This window comes from Chenopodium album, chromosome 9 (genome assembly GCF_948465745.1).
Source record: "Chenopodium album chromosome 9, dcCheAlbu1.1, whole genome shotgun sequence".
NCBI classification, from domain to species: domain Eukaryota; kingdom Viridiplantae; phylum Streptophyta; class Magnoliopsida; order Caryophyllales; family Amaranthaceae; genus Chenopodium; species Chenopodium album.
In genome coordinates this window covers 38,479,136-38,496,953 of record NC_137842.1, presented here as the reverse complement: position 1 = coordinate 38,496,953, position 17,818 = coordinate 38,479,136, and the positions used below count along the sequence as shown (strand labels likewise).

The 17,818-nt window shown below is 36.3% G+C and overlaps 1 pseudogene; it reads left to right on the top strand.

The window, feature by feature from the left end:
* LOC145558516 (secretory carrier-associated membrane protein 1-like) overlaps window positions 1–17,818 on the top strand; it is a 196,802-nt pseudogene that overhangs the window by 52,090 nt on the left and 126,894 nt on the right.

The following is a 17,818-nucleotide window of genomic DNA, read 5'->3' as shown; positions in this document are numbered from 1 at the left end:
GTCTTTGGGATGTCCTCCTTTTTCACGGGAATCTGATGATATCCAGACCTCAAATCGATCTTTGAGAAAACCCCTGCGCCTTTCAACTGATCGAACAAGTCTTCAATTCTGGGTAGAGGATACTTGTTCTTGATTGTCACCTTGTTCAATTCACGGTAGTCTATACATAGCCTCATACTACCATCTTTCTTCTTGACAAACAAGACAGGAGCACCCCAAGGAGAGACACTCGGCCTAATAAAGCCCTTATCAATCAACTCTTGCAACTGAGTTTTCAATTCTTGCAATTCAGGAGGCGCCATTCTATATGGAGCCTTTGATATTGGGGCAGTACCAGGAACTAAATCGATACTGAACTCGACATCTCGTTCTGGAGGAATACCAGGCAATTCCTCAGGAAACACATCCGGATACTCCCGAACAATTGGTATACTCTCAAGCTTTTCTTCCAAAGATAGGTCCTTCACTACACAAAGGAAGACCTCATCACCCTTCTGTCGCATCTTTCTCATTTTTAGAGCAGAAACAACCTTCACGCCTTTCTTCACCATGACACCTAAATAGGAGATTCGGTTTCCTTTAGGGCCACGAAGCGTCACCTTCTGATCGCGACAATGGATGGTTGCATGATATTTCGATAACCAATCCACCCCGAGAATCACATCAAACTCGATCATTGGAAACTCTTTCAGATCAGCAAAAAGCTTAGTCCCCAAGATATCGATAGGCACGTCTTTAAACTCATCATGGCACAAAAAATTCTCTCCAGAAGGGAGAGATATCAATGACTTTACAGGTGATCTACTAGTTAAATTAGCCTTAACAACAAAGTCACTAGCAATGAAAGACACAGTAGCTCTAGTATCAAACAACACATAAGCAGGTACAGAATTAATAAAGAATGTACCAGAGATCACATCCGATTGCACGTCTGCTTCAGCCCGTGTCATCACATAGATGCGGTTTTTGACAGGAGCGGTAGGATCAACGGATTTAACAGCAGGAGGATAAGCAGCATTCGGGTTCTTAAGACACTTGAAGGACTTATGACCCACCTCCTTACAATAGTAACATACAATTGTAGATCCGTCACAATTCTTTCCTGGGTGATAGTCTTTTCCACATGTACGACACTTAGAGTGAGAACCCGACCTGAAACTCGAACTAGAACCAGATCCCTGCTGATAGTTGCCTCGGTTACCAGAGTCAATCTTTGGCTTCTTAGCCGAGGATTGAGAGAAAGTAACAACCGGTTTCTTCACACTCACGCTCCTTGCAGCTTCCTCTTCCTGGATAGAGGCATGGATGCTAAGTGCAATCTCGTAGGCACCTTGAAAAGAACTTGCACCCGAAATAAGGACATGGGTCCTAACCTTAGGATCCATCTTCTTAATGTATCGCTTTACCCTCTCAGATTCTGAAGGCACAATAGAGGTGGCAAAACAGGACAACTCAGTGAATTTGTTTGTGTACTCCTGGATCGACATAGACCCCTGAGACAAAGACAAAAATTCTTCTTGTTTTTGCCAACGAAGCTCATCAGGATAAAATCTTTCCTTTAGCTTGGTAGCAAATTGTTCCCATCCAAAACTAGGCACAGCCATACACTCTTCACGAACTGTACTCCACCAGTTGTCGGCTTCCATTTTCAGATAATAGGAACCGATTGGCACCCTCTCTTATGGAGGACAGTTAGTCGCAGTGAACAACTTCTCCATATCTCTAAGCCAACTTTCTAGAACCATTGGGTCAGCAGTTCCTTCATAGGTAGGTGGTCTATGACGGTCAAAACGATCAAAGACCGATTGCCCTTGATTAGGAGGAGGTGCAACAGTTCGATTTGCCAATGCTAAAATGGCATCCTCAATCGCCTTTTGCCTGCGTCGTGCAGCAATCTTCTTAGGACTCATTCGTGGAGGCATTCTACAAAAAGAGCAGGCAGGTTAGCCCATAAAGCACATCAAGACTCAACACACAAGAAGAAGAAAAAAAATATACCCTTGGTTTCTTCCTACCCAAATAACTCACTCATAAACTTCTTGATAAGCCTAATATGTTAAACTTTGAGATAACAAGAACTACAGATTTCGTAGAAAACTGTAGCAACTCAATGAGAGTTTTAAGAACGTTTTGCTCTGATACCAACTGTAACACCCCATCTAAAACATAAGGCATGACGTTCGCGGAAATAACGTCAAGACGGAAATGTCACTCTAAAGGTTACCAAAAAAAAAAACTAAAATAAATAAAGACAAAGATTAAAATATCTGAGACAAATAAAATAAAGTGAAAGAAATCCCAAATGAACAATAAACACTTCCAATGAGGGAAAACAACCTCAAATATGATAATCCCAAAAGAGAAGGTCCAAAGAAACTAAAGCAAGTCTATAAAACTGCTAAGAAAATAAAGTAAACACTCTGCTCTCAACCCTGACTCAACAGGAACTACTCTTCACCTGCAAATATCATTAAGGTTCCACAATCAGTGGGGAGTAACTAGCAGTTCTCCTAGTACTTGTAGAATTACAAAGCTAAGTACAGAAGAGCTTAGACACTAACACAAAACTTAACAACATGTAGGAACATCAACTCAGATAATATTTACCAGTTAAACTCGAGGAAATAAATAAATAAATAAATAAAACATGGAATCATGATTATAATACAGATCAAGCATGTAAATATAACAACGTAAGAAAAATATTACCACAAGAATTCAGACTTTGAATATAGTAACTCAAAACAAATAGTAACTCATATAGACGATAATTAACACTTGTAAAGGTCCCTTCACAAAACAATAGTATCTTTAAAATAAATAAATTTTAACCCTTTTGAAAATAAGATTTATAGTGAGGCAAGCATATAAAATATGAACGCCGGTGAAATCCGCAGCCCACCATCAAAGGTTTGTCAGGGCGAACCTACAGACGATTCCGCAGCCGTCTGCGTTTGAGAATGGCCAAACTCCCAGTTTTCCTACTCGAATTCCGCAGCCCGAGTAGTTCCGGACGACAACAATTAACCTAGAAAATTACACCTCAAATTCCGCAGCCCAAGATGTTGGCATGTTCCAACCATTGAATTCCGCAGCCCAATGGTTGTCTTACACTCACAAAAATATATAAAAAATTATAAACATACTTCTTAAAAATCATTTAAACATATTTAGGGATCATCAATCCCAATTTAAAGTAACTGCAGGTCTTTACTTCTAAGACCAAAATTCAATATAAATTCTTCAAAAGAGTTTAACTTCAAAATTCTTCAAAATATAAAATAACCCATATATCATACTAAGGTGTCACTCTTATTGTCTGGATTTGGGTACGAAGCTAATTATAACAAAATATCACAATACACTCCGTACACAACCCTTGGCGAAGCGGTGCTAAAAACAGTGTGATTTTACTTTAAAGCACAACGACGTCGAAAACTTATTTGACACTTTAAAACCATTTTTTTAAAAACTCCCTAGACACTCACAATATAAATTAACATTTGCTACTTGTTCATAGTATCACTATACCAATTCATGAAAATAGATAAAGATTACCCCAACTTATCAATAATAGATAAAACTAATTTAAATTAAATTACTCAAGGTACTATACAGTTTAAACACCTCACTCAACTAACTAAGCATGAACATTTATTTAAACAACTTAGAATAGTACCAATAATATACGCCTAACACCAAACATGAACCATCATTATTTATGCTCAATCAAAATTCACCCATGATTATACTATTGGCTAATGACGAAACCAACATTCTTAACATAAGTACTACGCATAAAAATAATCATGATAATACACTTAGACTTGCAGTAGCAACAATAATATGACATGAGCAATAAATCTTGGACTAAATTAATGTAAGTATACAACAAACTAATTTACTTGCTTTTGGAGTATTAATAAGTCAACAAGGCCATGAAATTTATCTTACAAAAGTAAGTGTCTAGTAACCACGCATAAACAAAAATGGCAGCACACATTAACATCAAAGTTCATCCATTATCCATGCTCACCGAAACAAAACGAGAACAAGTCACAAGTTTTCAACCGAAATTTCATTTGTAATTGAATATGATCAAACAACAATATATACATATAATCATGATAATAAAGAAGAAAATACGTGATCTACAACTACTATAACTCACGCGAATCACTTCATCAAAACAGACTACAAGTTTAATCAAAACCGCAACCGAAAATTCAAACAAACTAATCCTAATTGCATCTAATCTTATCTTAACCCAACCATGATTTCTAGAGTACAGGAATAATGCTAGTTACCTCGATAAACTTCCGATAAAACCCAAGAAACCAGAAAAACTCAATACGAACTAGTCCTCTTGATGATCTTGAAAACCTATACAAAACAAGGTTGAAATAAACTAGATGTATGTATAACAAACCATACACGAGGGAACGAAAAAGGAAAGGGTTTAACCCATTAAACTTACTTATTTTTCACAGCCAAATTCAAGAGGGAAAGTATGACGATCCTTGCAACAATAAAACCCAGCAACAGTTTCACAAGAATTGAGGAAGAAGGAGATGTATCATGGAGGTGAATGAAGGAAGAGTGCAAATATTTTTTGAGGATTGATTCTCACGGTCAATGAGAAACGAAACTGATGATTATTTTCTTAATGAGGGCAGCAACTATAATGGGTTTGGGTGTTATAAGAAGCAAGAGAATATAAATTGAAGGCAAGAATTAAGGGGAGCATTAACTTGGCAACTAAAGAGTCAAATGAAAGAATCCAATATCTAACTTTCAAAACCAACTCAAATACTAGCACACTACTCAAATCCCACGCCCAAATAATCCCAAACACCTCGTAGGTTATAGCCCAAACACCTAGATTTGATTCGGTCCATAAGAGTAACCTCGGTATAATTTGCCTCAACCGGCTCAACTAAAGACCGTAAATAATTAATTAACAAGTAATATTTCAAATTAGTTTTACACTCTTATCAATCATAAATTAAAAGTATTATAATTTGAATAGAAAATAACATTATACACATAATAATTCAAAATTTATTAGTTCAAAAATATGGGGTGTTACATGTGGTGTAGTTGGACCTTGAGCATGTTCTAGGGTTTACAATTAATTTATTTGTGATTAAAGTCTTTATATGCTTGATATTCTTTAATCTTCTTGCAAGTGCACATTGTTGGTTGATTAAAGGTGAATCTTTGCTAACAAGGAACGGAAGTTGACTTTGTTAAGGTTCATTATTATCGATTGTTATTTAATAGTACCTCCTACTATATGGTTCTAATGTGGAAACATAGAGCCTATGTTAGGAGAAGCCAATTGAGCCCGGATGGCGGCTAGATTGGATCTTTTACTCCGATATTCGAATATGTTTAGTTCATAATTAATTCAATTTCTATGTCTTTGTTTATGATCAAGTGAATGTTATACCTAAACCATTTCCCTTAGTGTTTTATTTCTTGTTTTAGCATATTTAGAATTTAGTTTATTTATCCCTTATTCCGTACTAGCTTAATTGTCGATAACATTTGGTGGTGTTTATTTGTTCTCTGTGGTTCGACCCCTATGCTTGCCTTATACTCGTATTAGGTTTGTTTAGGTTGTATAAATTGTATTTGATTTAGGGATAGTCGTTTAACGACGCAATTAGTCCCTTGTCAACTATTCTATTCTCTAATTAGTTTTTAGGAGAGCTTCTCTCTCTAGGTTTAGGGTAGGATTAGAGTAGTTTAGAGAGAGAAAGTAAGGGTTTCACCATTGTTGAGCTTGGATATTGAAGAGAAAGATTGATCATCTTGCTTGTAGATTTTCACATTCAATCAATGAGGATCTCTAACTCTCTCTCCTATATTTTTATTTGCTTTATTTTGATTATTATTTTAGTTGTTGGTATTGCTTGTTAATCATGTTCATTCTTGATTATTTGTTTATTAATAATTTTATTAGCATCATTAGTGAGTAATTTCCCCATTAAGGGGATGGTTGTGGTGTAGTTGGACCTTGAGCATGTTCTAGGGTTTAGAATTGATTTATTTGTGATTAAAGTCTTTATATGCTTGATATTCCTTAATCTTCTTGCAAGTGCACATTGTTGGTTGATTAAAGGTGAATCTTTGCTAACAAGGAACGGAAGTTGAATTAGTTAAGGTTCGTTATTATCGATTGTTATTTAATAGTACCTCCTAGTATATGGTTCTAATGTGGAAACATAGAGGTTATGTTAGGAGAAGCCAATTGACCCCGGATGGCGGCTAGATTGGATCTTTTACTTCGATATTCGAGTATGTTTAGTTCATAATTAATTCAATTTCTATGCCTTTGTTTATGATCAAGTGAATGCTATACCTAAACCATTTCCCTTAGTGTTTTATTTCTTGTTTTAGCATCTTTAGAATTTAGTTTATTTATCTCTTATCCCGGACTAGCTTAGTTTTCGATAACATTTGGTGGTGTTTATTCGTTCTCTGTGGTTCGACCCCTATGCTTGCCTTATACTCGTATTAGGTTTGTTTAGGTTGTATAAATTGTATTTGATTTAGGAATAGTCGTTTAACGACGCGATTATTCCCTTGTCAGGAAGCCACTGTGAGGAACAAGGGGAAGCCACCACGAGATCTGAGGGACAGTGAGGAGGAGATCTGAGAGGAGATAATGGAAAGAGGAGAGAGAGAGAGAGAGAGGGGCGGTGACTGTGAAGGGGTGATCTGAGAGGAGAGAGAGAGAGGCAGTGAGGGTACTGGTTAGGAAATGGATTTAGCCCATTTAGGGCTTATAGGAGAATAGGGTAAATACGAAAGAGTACGTGAAAGCTTGAAAACCTAAAATAAAATACTTCCTCCGTTTTTAAATACTTGCTCCACATTCCTTTTCTAGCCGTTTTTAAATACTTGCTCTATTTCCTTTTTGGAAAGCTTTTACAATATTTAATTCGTTTCTCACACTTAGTGGACCCAACATAATACTCTCTCTCCTCCTATTCTTCCACTACTTTTGCTTTTTACCATTTTTTATTCTCTCAACTACCCCACTAACTTCATATTTTATTACTTTCTCCAATTTCTCCTAAAACTCCGCGCATGGAAAAATGGAGCAAGTATTTAAAAACGGAGGGAGTAATAACACAAGAATTTATTCGAATATTGGATCGGATATCCTAAATCCGATATCTGATATTGGGATATCAGATATCCGATTTGATATATGATATTTTCATATCGGATATCCGATCTAAAATCAATTTTGGATGGTTATCCATAATTTTCGGATCGGATGCAGATCGGATTATCGCATTTTCAGATAGTTTATCTCAGCCCTACCTTCCTTAACTAAGTTTTAGAATAGTGAGAAGCATTAGAGCAAGTTTAGCCCCAAGTCTTAAGACTTGGATATGACATCATTTTATGTGGTCCCCATTGAAAATGATTTCATCAAATTCTTGTTAAGACTCACTAGGACTTACACAAATTTATCATTTTAGCCCTAATACTTAAATATTTGACATACTACCTCTGTTAACAGTTATTTGCAACATTTACCAAAAAAGGGTGCTAACTATTATTTGCAACAAAATTATTTCTTTCCTAATATAGTAACTTTTTTATGATAAAATGTCCAAAATACCCTCATTTAAAAATTATTAACACATACTACTATACATAATTACAACTTATTATAATCCTAATCTAACTTAATTATCTTAGCTTTCCCTCCCACAAAAAATTTGATTCATCTTCATCCCCCCACCAATCCACCATCTCTCTCCTCCATCTTCATCCCTCACTTCATCATCATCTTCTTCTTCATCTCTCATCTCCTTCTTCATTTCTCATCTCTCATTTCACATCTTCTTCTTCATTTCTCATCTCTCATCTCCTTTTCATTTCTCATTTGGTTCGTGGGTGGTTATTTGTGGTTTGTGGGTGGCTTCAATAAATCTAGTGGTTTTGTAGTTTGTGGGTGGTTTTTCTGGTTCGTGGGTGGCTGTTGGTGGTTCATGGGTGGTTGTTGGTGGTTCGTGGGTGAGTGGTGGTGGTCTGGGCGGTTCTTGGGTGTTGGTGTTCTAGGCAGTTCGTTAGTGTTGGTGTTATAAGCGGTGGTTTAATTGGTATATTAATTCAATTTGTGGTGGTGGTGATTTGATTGGGGCTTTCGTGGTTTTGGTGATTGTTTTCGGTAGGTTTTGGTGATGGTTTTCAGTGGGTTTTGGTGATGGTTTTCGATCATTTCGTGGGTTTTGGTGGGTTTGGTGGTGGTGGTTTCGTTGGGCTCGGTGGTGGTGGTTTTCGGTGGTAATGGTGATTCTGGGTTCTGGTTTGGTGGTTTAGTGGATTTTTTTTTTGTTAATTGGATTAATACTTAAGTACTACCCTTATATTTCAATAATCATGTTTAAAAACTTTTGCCTTAGAGTTCGTGCTACCGCTTTTGTTGTAAATAACTGTTAACAGAGGTACTAATATATGTAGAAAGTGTAAATAAAAAAAATAAAAAAAGGGAATAATAAAAATAAAAGTGAGGTGGGTGAAGTGGGTCTCAATCTCAAGTCTTAAGTTGAATCTTGAAATTTCAAGACTCAATTTTGCTTGAGATTTTTGAAGAAAAATGGGATAAGTCTTAAGCATAAATTTTAAGACTCAAAATGATGATGTCACCCCAAGGCTTAAGATTTGGGGCTAAACTTGCTCAGTATTTCGTCTTTTAAAAAGAGAGAAGGAAGGAAAATCGGAGCAAATTAAACTACAAAGTATTACTTTTTTGGGGGGTTAGATAAATTACGAAGAATATAAAAATTTGGATTTTTTTTTTTTAATTCTCAATAATTTAAGCTTAGTTCATGTTCATTGAGTTGAAATAGTTCTTGATATTTACTAGCCCATAATTTTGCTCCAAAGTAAGTAATTGGGTGGAATATGTATGTCATGGAAATCTTTAAAATTCGAGGTAGGTTAAAAGTTTGAACGTTAAAGATGACCTTTTTGTTCTGTTTTGTTTCTTTTGATCAATCCCTTCTAAGGTCTACTATATAATCTGGCACAAATAATATATAGTAGTAGGTTCCACAATTATATATATGCTTTTTCCTGAAATCTCTTCTTATATTCTCTTGATCTCTTCTTCCATTGATAGTGTATTTTGGTAATTTATTGGAGTCGTGTTTAACCAACCTTATATGCTAAGAAATATCTTAAATTTGTACACACATCAATATTAAACGAATGTCGTGAATTAATTATACTAGTAAATTGATGGGGTTAGTGTCTTCTTAGTAAAGACGTGAAGTTGCTGAAGTTGTTAAAGGATGAAATTGTACAGAAAAAAGGGAGTTAAGCACAAATTTGGGTACTCAATTCTACAATTTTTCACCGTTTGGGTACTGAATTTATTTTCTTACTGTTTGGGTACTGAGTACCAATTTCCGGCAAAAAAAATTAATTATCCCCAACAATTGAGTACCTAAGGTTAACAATTGAGTACCTTGAGTTAACTCAACGTGGGGCCCACCCGAATAAAAAAAGAGCGGGTCGGATTCTTTTTTCCCCCTTTTCTTATTCTTTCTGGCAAATTCTTCACTCTATTATAGCGGACTATCAAAATCTCCAAATTCGCAAGGTTCCCAATCGCCTCAGGAAGAGAATTCAACCGATTGAAATTTACTTGCAACACCACCAGAGATATACACGAGCCAATTGCACTAGGGAGCTCTTCGAGTTCATTTTTGTCAAGATTCAACTTCTCCAATGAGCTTAGGTTGCCAATTGAATCAGGCGATTGGGTAAAGAAATTAGAGCTCAAATCAAGATTGACTAAGGTCTTGTTTGGTTGCCTTTAGTTTTCATGGACACTCAAAATTCCCATGAATTTCCTTTTGGGTATGTTGTTTGGTTGATATTAAAAAGCAAAAATGGGGAAAGTCATAATTCATGGGAATTTTCATTTCCCACAAAACATAGGAAGTTACTTACCCACCCCTCCCTTGGTCATTCACAATTCCCATGATTTATAAATTCCCACATGACAAATAAACATATTTATGTAATTCTTAAGAATTTTAATAAAGAAAGTAATTTCCCATGAATTAGAATTTCCCATGGGAATTTACTTCCTAAATCAACCAAACTAGCCCTAAACCTACTAACTTCTCAAAGGAAGCTGACAAAGATTTCCGCCTATTCCCACGAAGATCAAGGTCAGTCAGACTTGTAAGCTCTCCAATTGATCTCGAAAGGTTTATTAGTTGATTCGAGTGGATTTCAAACTTCTTCAATGCCTTGAGCTCACCAACATCTGATGGAAGAGCCATAATTTCGTTCTTTGATAAGTCAATTTCAGTTAAATTTGACAATTTCACAAGTGACAAAGGAAGCCACTCAACTTCAGCCATTAGCCTTCCTTGAAGATCAAGGACTGATGCACTAGTTTTATCATAATTTTCGAAAAGAGTAGCTACCTCCATCAAACTCATCTTCTTTGTGGATCCTCTCCCTACTTTGTAAAAATTCAAATCAAACCTTAACATTAATTTAACATTCTCAAACAACCAAATCAAACTATATAATAAAATATCCATTGTAGCATTTGTAATTCTCACATTGGAATTCAAGATTAGACATCATCATTTTAATTAAATTAATTTTTTAATTAGGTATGGTTAGTGGTGAGTTAGTGGTGAGTTAATTAGCCTGAAAATAAGTTAGAGTACCTAAAAGGTGAACAAAAAAAATTGAGTACCTAAAAGGTGAAAAATTGAAGAATTGAGTACCTAATTGTTTTCTTAGCTCGAAAAAAGGAGTTGTGGGCAATTACTGTAACAAAGTTTGTTTATTTTTATTTTTTTAAAAAAAATTGTTTATTTTGAAAAAGTAAATTTGTTGGTAAATGGATGAAGACTCTGACGAGGAGTAACCTGCTGCTGGTGTATGGATTCTCTAGTTTAGTTGCTGTCTTTAACTTTGTTTTTATTGCTTTTCGAAGGGGCACAGTGTTTTTAGTAGTAAGACCATTAATTTTTCATCTTGTATATGGTCTTATGGCTTCAGCTATTTACCAACCTCACATTTTGATGTGCGGAATGAGGTTGGGTCTTTTAATTGTAAAGCTCTAATTACGTACTACCTCCGGTCCACATTTGTTACAACTTTTGCCATTTTGGGGTGGTCCATATTAGTTGCAACTTTCCCAAATGTTGCCTTATTTAGTAAAATTTTATAGGTAAAATTACAATTTTACCCTTACTTTATATTTTAACCACATATATTAAACAACTAACCTAATCTATTTACACTTCCTAACTGATTAATTAGGTTAATCTTTCCCACAAAAAAAATCCCCAACTGTTTAAATTCTTCATCATCCCAACCAACACAATTGAATGCTCCTACATTCAATTGATCTGATGAATATGGTTGAGTACATTTATTCTGGAGAATTCTCTAGAATAAAAACCCCCCCAAACCCTAGTTCTTCTTTTTCTCACTCCTCACGATTCGCCGAATTTGATCTCCTCTCTCTCTAGATCGTACTCTGTGTCTCTCTCATCTCCATCTCTACTTTCTCCCTTCTTCAATCTTTGTTGTTTTTGTTGAGTCCCAGTATGTCTTCTTCGAATGACAAAGATCTGGATCTTCTTTGCCATGAGACCCTTGAAACGAGTGGAAGTAAGCGGCGATCTGGCCGTGTGACCTACAAGCCCCAACGAGGAACGGGTAACATGAAACCCGTTCGTCGTGCTGCTGTTATTGCTAGGAGGAAGATCCATGGTGCTAAATTGGCTGAATATTTGAGCGATGAGGAGGAGAAGGTTGTCCCTGTGTCTACGGCTAAACAGGAACCACTAGTTGAGGTGGTTCCTCTGGATGTGGTGGTGCCTAAGGTGGCGGCTGAAGTTGTTGAGGCCGAGCTTTCCGCCACTGGATTTGGTACTGGGGAGTCTAACCCAGTAGAGGTGGAGGTGGTTGAGGTGGCTAAGCCACCTGAGTCCCAGGAAGAAGGTGAAGGGCCTTCCACCGGTGCTAAGCGGATCAGATCTGGTCCACCTGGAGGGATGACAAGGGAGGAGGTGATCGAGGCATACCTGCAGATCTACTACCCTCAATTCAACCCTCCTCCTAACTGATTCAGCAGCATAAACTCTATAAACCCTAATTTTTTTCTTTAATATGTTGTTTGTTTGTTCTGTAATCTTGTTGATTGAGTTGTTGGTATATTGTTTCATCTGTTGTTTGGTATATACCCTAATTTTGTTGTTTGTTGTGGTATAAAGCCTAAATTTTTTAGTCCTCTGTTTTGTTGGTTTAAAACCTACTTTGTATGCGATTGGATATGGTTGTTGATGTGAATGTAATGTTGGATGTTGTTGGGATAAGATGACTGTTTGTTAGTGAGAATTTATGCGGGGTTGTATGCTGTGTGTTTTCGGTTCTGTGTTTAGTGGAATGTATCTATGTTAGTTGTTGTTGGTAATTGGTGGAACTAAGTTGTGGTAGTATCCCTGATGCATAGTACTCATGCCATCAGTTGCAAGTCCCCTGTTTGTTAATGTTGAAGTTGGTGTTCCTATGCATTTGAGTCCCTTACTTGCAATGAGTCCCCCCTATGTTGGTGTGAAGTGCATGTTTTATTTCCATATGATGATGGGACTCACCTGATAGCTACTTGGGTGGTCTGGATGCTCCTGATACCTCTGTTAGAGGTTTGATGTTGAGGTACCAACACTCACTAAAGCTTTGACTGAATAAACACCCATTCTGATGGAAATACTAGTTAATGATATAAATGTAATTGTTGTGATATTACATGTGTGGTTAGACAAAAGGTGTACCCTAGACTAATTACATGACTGCCTACAACATATGTCAATTAATATTTACCAAAATGACACATAACCTAGACATAAACTCACTCAAAAAGTTGTTTGAATATTAAAAGGTTATGTGTGGCAGTCATATCTTGAGTCCTTCTTCCATTTGCATTCTTGTGTTTGTGTGCTTCAGTCTGCATCCACTTCCATGTGTCCATGATCATCTACTATATCTGTGACTGAGTCTAAAAATTGAACAACTTCACCAATCAGATTCCTATCAACTTGTAATAATTGTGGTAGTAGACCTTGACTGTCCAAACTTCTCTTCTTCATGTGAGGGGGAGAGAAGTTGTTCCCACCTTGCTTCTCTAGTATCTTTATCAAGCATGATTGTAGTGTAATTCATGTGTACTTGTTCAAAACTGGGTCAAACTCTTCAAAAGCTCTTGCAACTTCTTTTATGAGCTCATCTAGATTCCTTGGGAATGATTGGTATTGTAGTGATTGAATGACACTAAACAAACCCAAATCAAGAACATTTGTTTCTGGTGATTGAGCTGGTTGAAAAATGAATTGAATTTTGAATCCATGTGCATTACATGCTGCCTGAAATTCTTCATCTCTTGGAACTTGGTGAGGTCTTGCATTATCCCATTGGATGATGATGTCCTTTGGTAGCTGTTCTGGCCACTTCTCATAGATTGTTGGAATGACATGTGTGAGTAGCATATCCCTGATGCATTCTTTAGTGACACTTTGAAGTGCCTTAGTCTCTAGAGTCCCTGCATCTCTGTTTTTGCTTTTTTTTTGCCATATCATACTTTACAAAAGGAAAAAGCCCATATTTTCCATCATATACCATGCTGTTGTGCTCTTCAAATAAGGGCTTCCCAATCATTCCCATGAACATTGCTTTGATCTTGAATCTCCTTGATTGTTGTGCCCTGTATGGATCATCCTCTGTGGGCAGCAAATAAAATGTCCTTGTCTCTAGATTAATGTAGAACCATTTTTCATCCAAATGTATCCATTGCTGCATGTCTCTGAATTTTGGGTCCCCTTGTGCTGGAATTGGATCAATGTGACTTAGTACCCATTTAAGTCTTGATATTTTATGCTTCTCTGTTGCCTTAGTCTCCCTTGTGCTGGAATTGGATGATTTGTGCTGGTGTGTGTCCCGAGTCTCCCTTGTTGCCTTAGTCTGTGCAGTGCTGTTTTGGGAATTTTAAGGGCTGCAGCATATCCTCTTTCAGTCCCTCTCTTGTAGAGTGGAACTGAAGTTAGAAATTCATCTGTGTACACTTTTGGTTTGGGTCCTGTCCTACCCAATTTTTTGTTTTCAACAACAACTGGAATACCTTGAGCTAGAGATTGCTTGATAAATTTGAAATATCTTGTTGTTGTGGATTTGTGCACTGAATGTTTTCTAGCCAAATTGGCTAAGAAACCTCTTGGCAGTGAGTCCCCCTCCATGTGCAACATTATCTCATCAACAAGATTTCTTTTTTGTTCCACAGTCAATTCCTTGTTTACTCTGTTTTGTGGTTGTGCCTCATCAATGTTTGCATCATCATCTCCTTCATACCCATCACCATTGCCAAGGTGTTCTTGCTGTTCTTCACCATCTGAATCGTACCACCATGGATATTCTTCTGGGAAGAATTCACCTTCTATGAACTCATCATCCAATGCATGCTGAGATTGAATGTACTCATCCATAACTTCATCTATGAACTCTGCCATGAGTCCCTTTCTGTTTTTTTATTTCAGGGATGGCTTTTTGGTGATGAAGTGGTGACTGGTTTTTTTTTGGACGGTCTTCAACGGAGCCTATTCCTGTAATTACAAAAGCTGCAACTACTAATCCAGCTGTAGGAATTAGGTTAATGCTAATTTTGGATTAGAATGATGTAATTTGGTAGGGCTGCCTGTTATTTTGAACTAACAATACTTAATTTGTGGTGATGTAACCTAACTACTCTACTAACCCCCCCCCCCCAAAATCCCTCCCCAATTCCCCTAATACTGTGCTTTTGATAAGGGGTTTTGGAAAGGATGCCTTCCTTTTATAAGGGGCATTTTGATTGAATGTCTATGAAAAATTTGAATTTTGGGGGAAGTTGGAAAATGTTTGAATTTGGGGTGAAATTTTGGGAGGGAAACAAAGTGGGAAACATTTTTCCCACTTTTGTTTAAGCTGGGAGACTATCTTGGTGGGAAATTCCCACTAAAAATCAAAATGTTTAAGTGGTCCAAAAAAGTCAAATAAAGGGACCACTTTTATTCCCTCCATATTACTACCTTAATTACTTTACCTTACTTTTTCTAATCAACCCCTTAAAAGTTTTGCCTCGGCCTCCGCAACTACCCCCAAAGTTGCAACAAATGTGGACCGGAGGTAGTAATATATTTCGTTTTTATGTGTTAAAAAAAAAAAAAAAAAAAAAAAAGTATAAAGTATAAAAGATACAAAGTTTGTTTCAGGAGTTAAAGTATCAGTCTTGTATTCTTGCCTCTGCCCGTTAGCAATAATGCCCATTCTTCATTTTAATTTAGGTTGCGGTAAGAAACTGCTATTATTTCACTAATTCCACGCTAGTAGTGGTGATTTGAATTCTTGAGCTAAAATCTACATGATGTGCCTGTAACTACTAATAAAAATATTATTTTAATTAAGTTTATTAATAGGCTTAAAAGATCATATCACATATTTTTCTTTTTACAATTTTATTTTTTTTTTATTTTTTTATTTTTGCGAATATAATATTACAGTCATACCTACCAGAATTAGGTTGCCGGGCTGGCAAACGGATCAGGTCGGGTCGGGTTCCTGTTCGGGTCAGTTAAAATTCGGGTCAAGAACCCCTAACCTGAACCTGATCCATTTAACTTTTCGGGTCAAAAATTTCAACCCTAACCTGATTTTTTCGGGTTCGGGTCAACCCGAATCTGACCTGATTTTTTTGGTCATTGATTTTTCGATTTTGAATTACCTCAAAATTCCAGATCTAAAGTTTCCCATTTCAGTTTTTAATATTAGCATCTTAATTTATATAGAAAATCATTGATAAAATAATAAAAATTGATACCATCAACAAATTAAAAGTGTAGATATATAAGCTACAATAAATTAGTAACCGAATTAAATTACAAATTTACAATGCATAAGATCTAAAATAAAATGGGTCTCCAAGATCAATTATTTTTAGGTATATCCTTTAGTTATTGTTCACTTGATGACCTCCTGCTAACCTGCTTGCTGATGCGAGATCGGTCAAGCGATAGTGAAGCAACGAAGAAGTGAGGCTGATGAAGCAAATTAAAGAGAGATGAGCGATGATGCGACGGTGGTGGAGAAATGCCGAACAAGAATTAATGAGTAGGGTGAAACACCGCCATGAATGAGAGTAATGAGAGAGAAAGTGAAAGTAAGAGTGAAAGAGGCAGAGACTAGCAATCTAGAATAAGCAATAATTTATACTTAGGGTTAGGAAAATTTGGGCTGGCCTGGTGTATGGACGGCTGAGAGACTAATTTAGGATTTTAGGGTGTTACTGATCTATTAGGTGGGTTTGGTCGGTTATTTACTTTCATTAGTTTTTTTTTTTTTTTTTTTTTCTTTTTTTTTTTTTTTTTTTTTTTTTTTTTTTTTTTGGGATTATTAGATTTTTTTCGGGTTATGTGGGGTTAATTTCGGGTTGGATTTTCAACCTTAACCTAACTCTTTTTAATTTCAGGTCGGGTTCGTGTCAACCCATTTAAGTTTTCGGGTCGAAAACCTCAATCCTAACCCGTTATTTTCAGGTTGGGTTCGGGTCGGGTCAGCTTTTGCCAGCCCTACTTTTTCGTTCTTTGCAATTATCATGAAGTGGTATTGTGGTAATTCAACAAATTTTGGATTGCTGTTTTATAAGCTACTATTATTGGTAAAATGTGGTTTTTTTTTTTTTTGTACATTAACTTTCTTAGCTTAGTTATTTTACTCGGCTTGTACAGGACTTGTAATTTGTCTTTTTTGGAATTTCGTGGCTGTCACAATGGTTTGGATCAAAGGGAATGGTGTGTGAATGATATGAACTTACACATTGGTTACTTAATTTGCTAAAAACCCTTAATTTTTATTTACTATAGTTGATATATTTGTTTCAGGAGTTAAAATTTGGCTGCTCGCAATCATTTATTTTATAGCAGGAGTTCCAGGGGCCTATGGCTTTTGGTACCGTCCTTTATATCGGGCTATGAGGTAAAAAAAAATACCTATATTCTCTATAGTTGTTACTTCCTCAGTCGTCAATGGTTTGCTCCACTTGTTTTTTTTGTTTCTAAAAGATTGTCTCATACTATTTTTGACATCTTTTTCAATTTGCTCTCTCTCTATCTCTCTCCTCATTGATATTTGTGTCAACCCAAGTGCACTATGTTTTGCCCAAAGCCTTAATAAAGTAATTTTTATGGTTGGGGCAAATAATTAGGGACTGAGGGAGTATTCTACAGAGTATTATTTACCAGGGCTCATGAAAGAATATCGCACATGCATTCTACATTGTCTTGTCAAGATCACTATTAATAGATATAATTTCAAACATGATCTCTTAAGCCTCCGGGGTGCCTAACTCCTTAAAGGCCGCATGCCCTCGATTGTCTCCCATGTTTCCTTGTTGTTGGTCTTTCAAAGATACCTCTCTAGATTGACTTGAATTAAAAGACCTTTATGTTGCTCTTCTCCTTCTAAGGGTTCTCTTAATCTCGTAATCAAAAGGTACTAAGGACCTATTAAGAACTCTATGGATAAAAACATACAGAAATGATTAGTAGCAAAATTCAAGTTTATCCTAAAGTAGGATATTTTTTTTTCTTGTATTTTCAATTAATGGAATAAGCTTAATCAATCAATACCAATCAAACAAAAATGCCTCTCCTGAACAATAGTGCCTTTTGAGATGCTAGAAATTAGGTCGTAAACTTACTCTTAGTAATCAAGTAAAATTTATACTTCG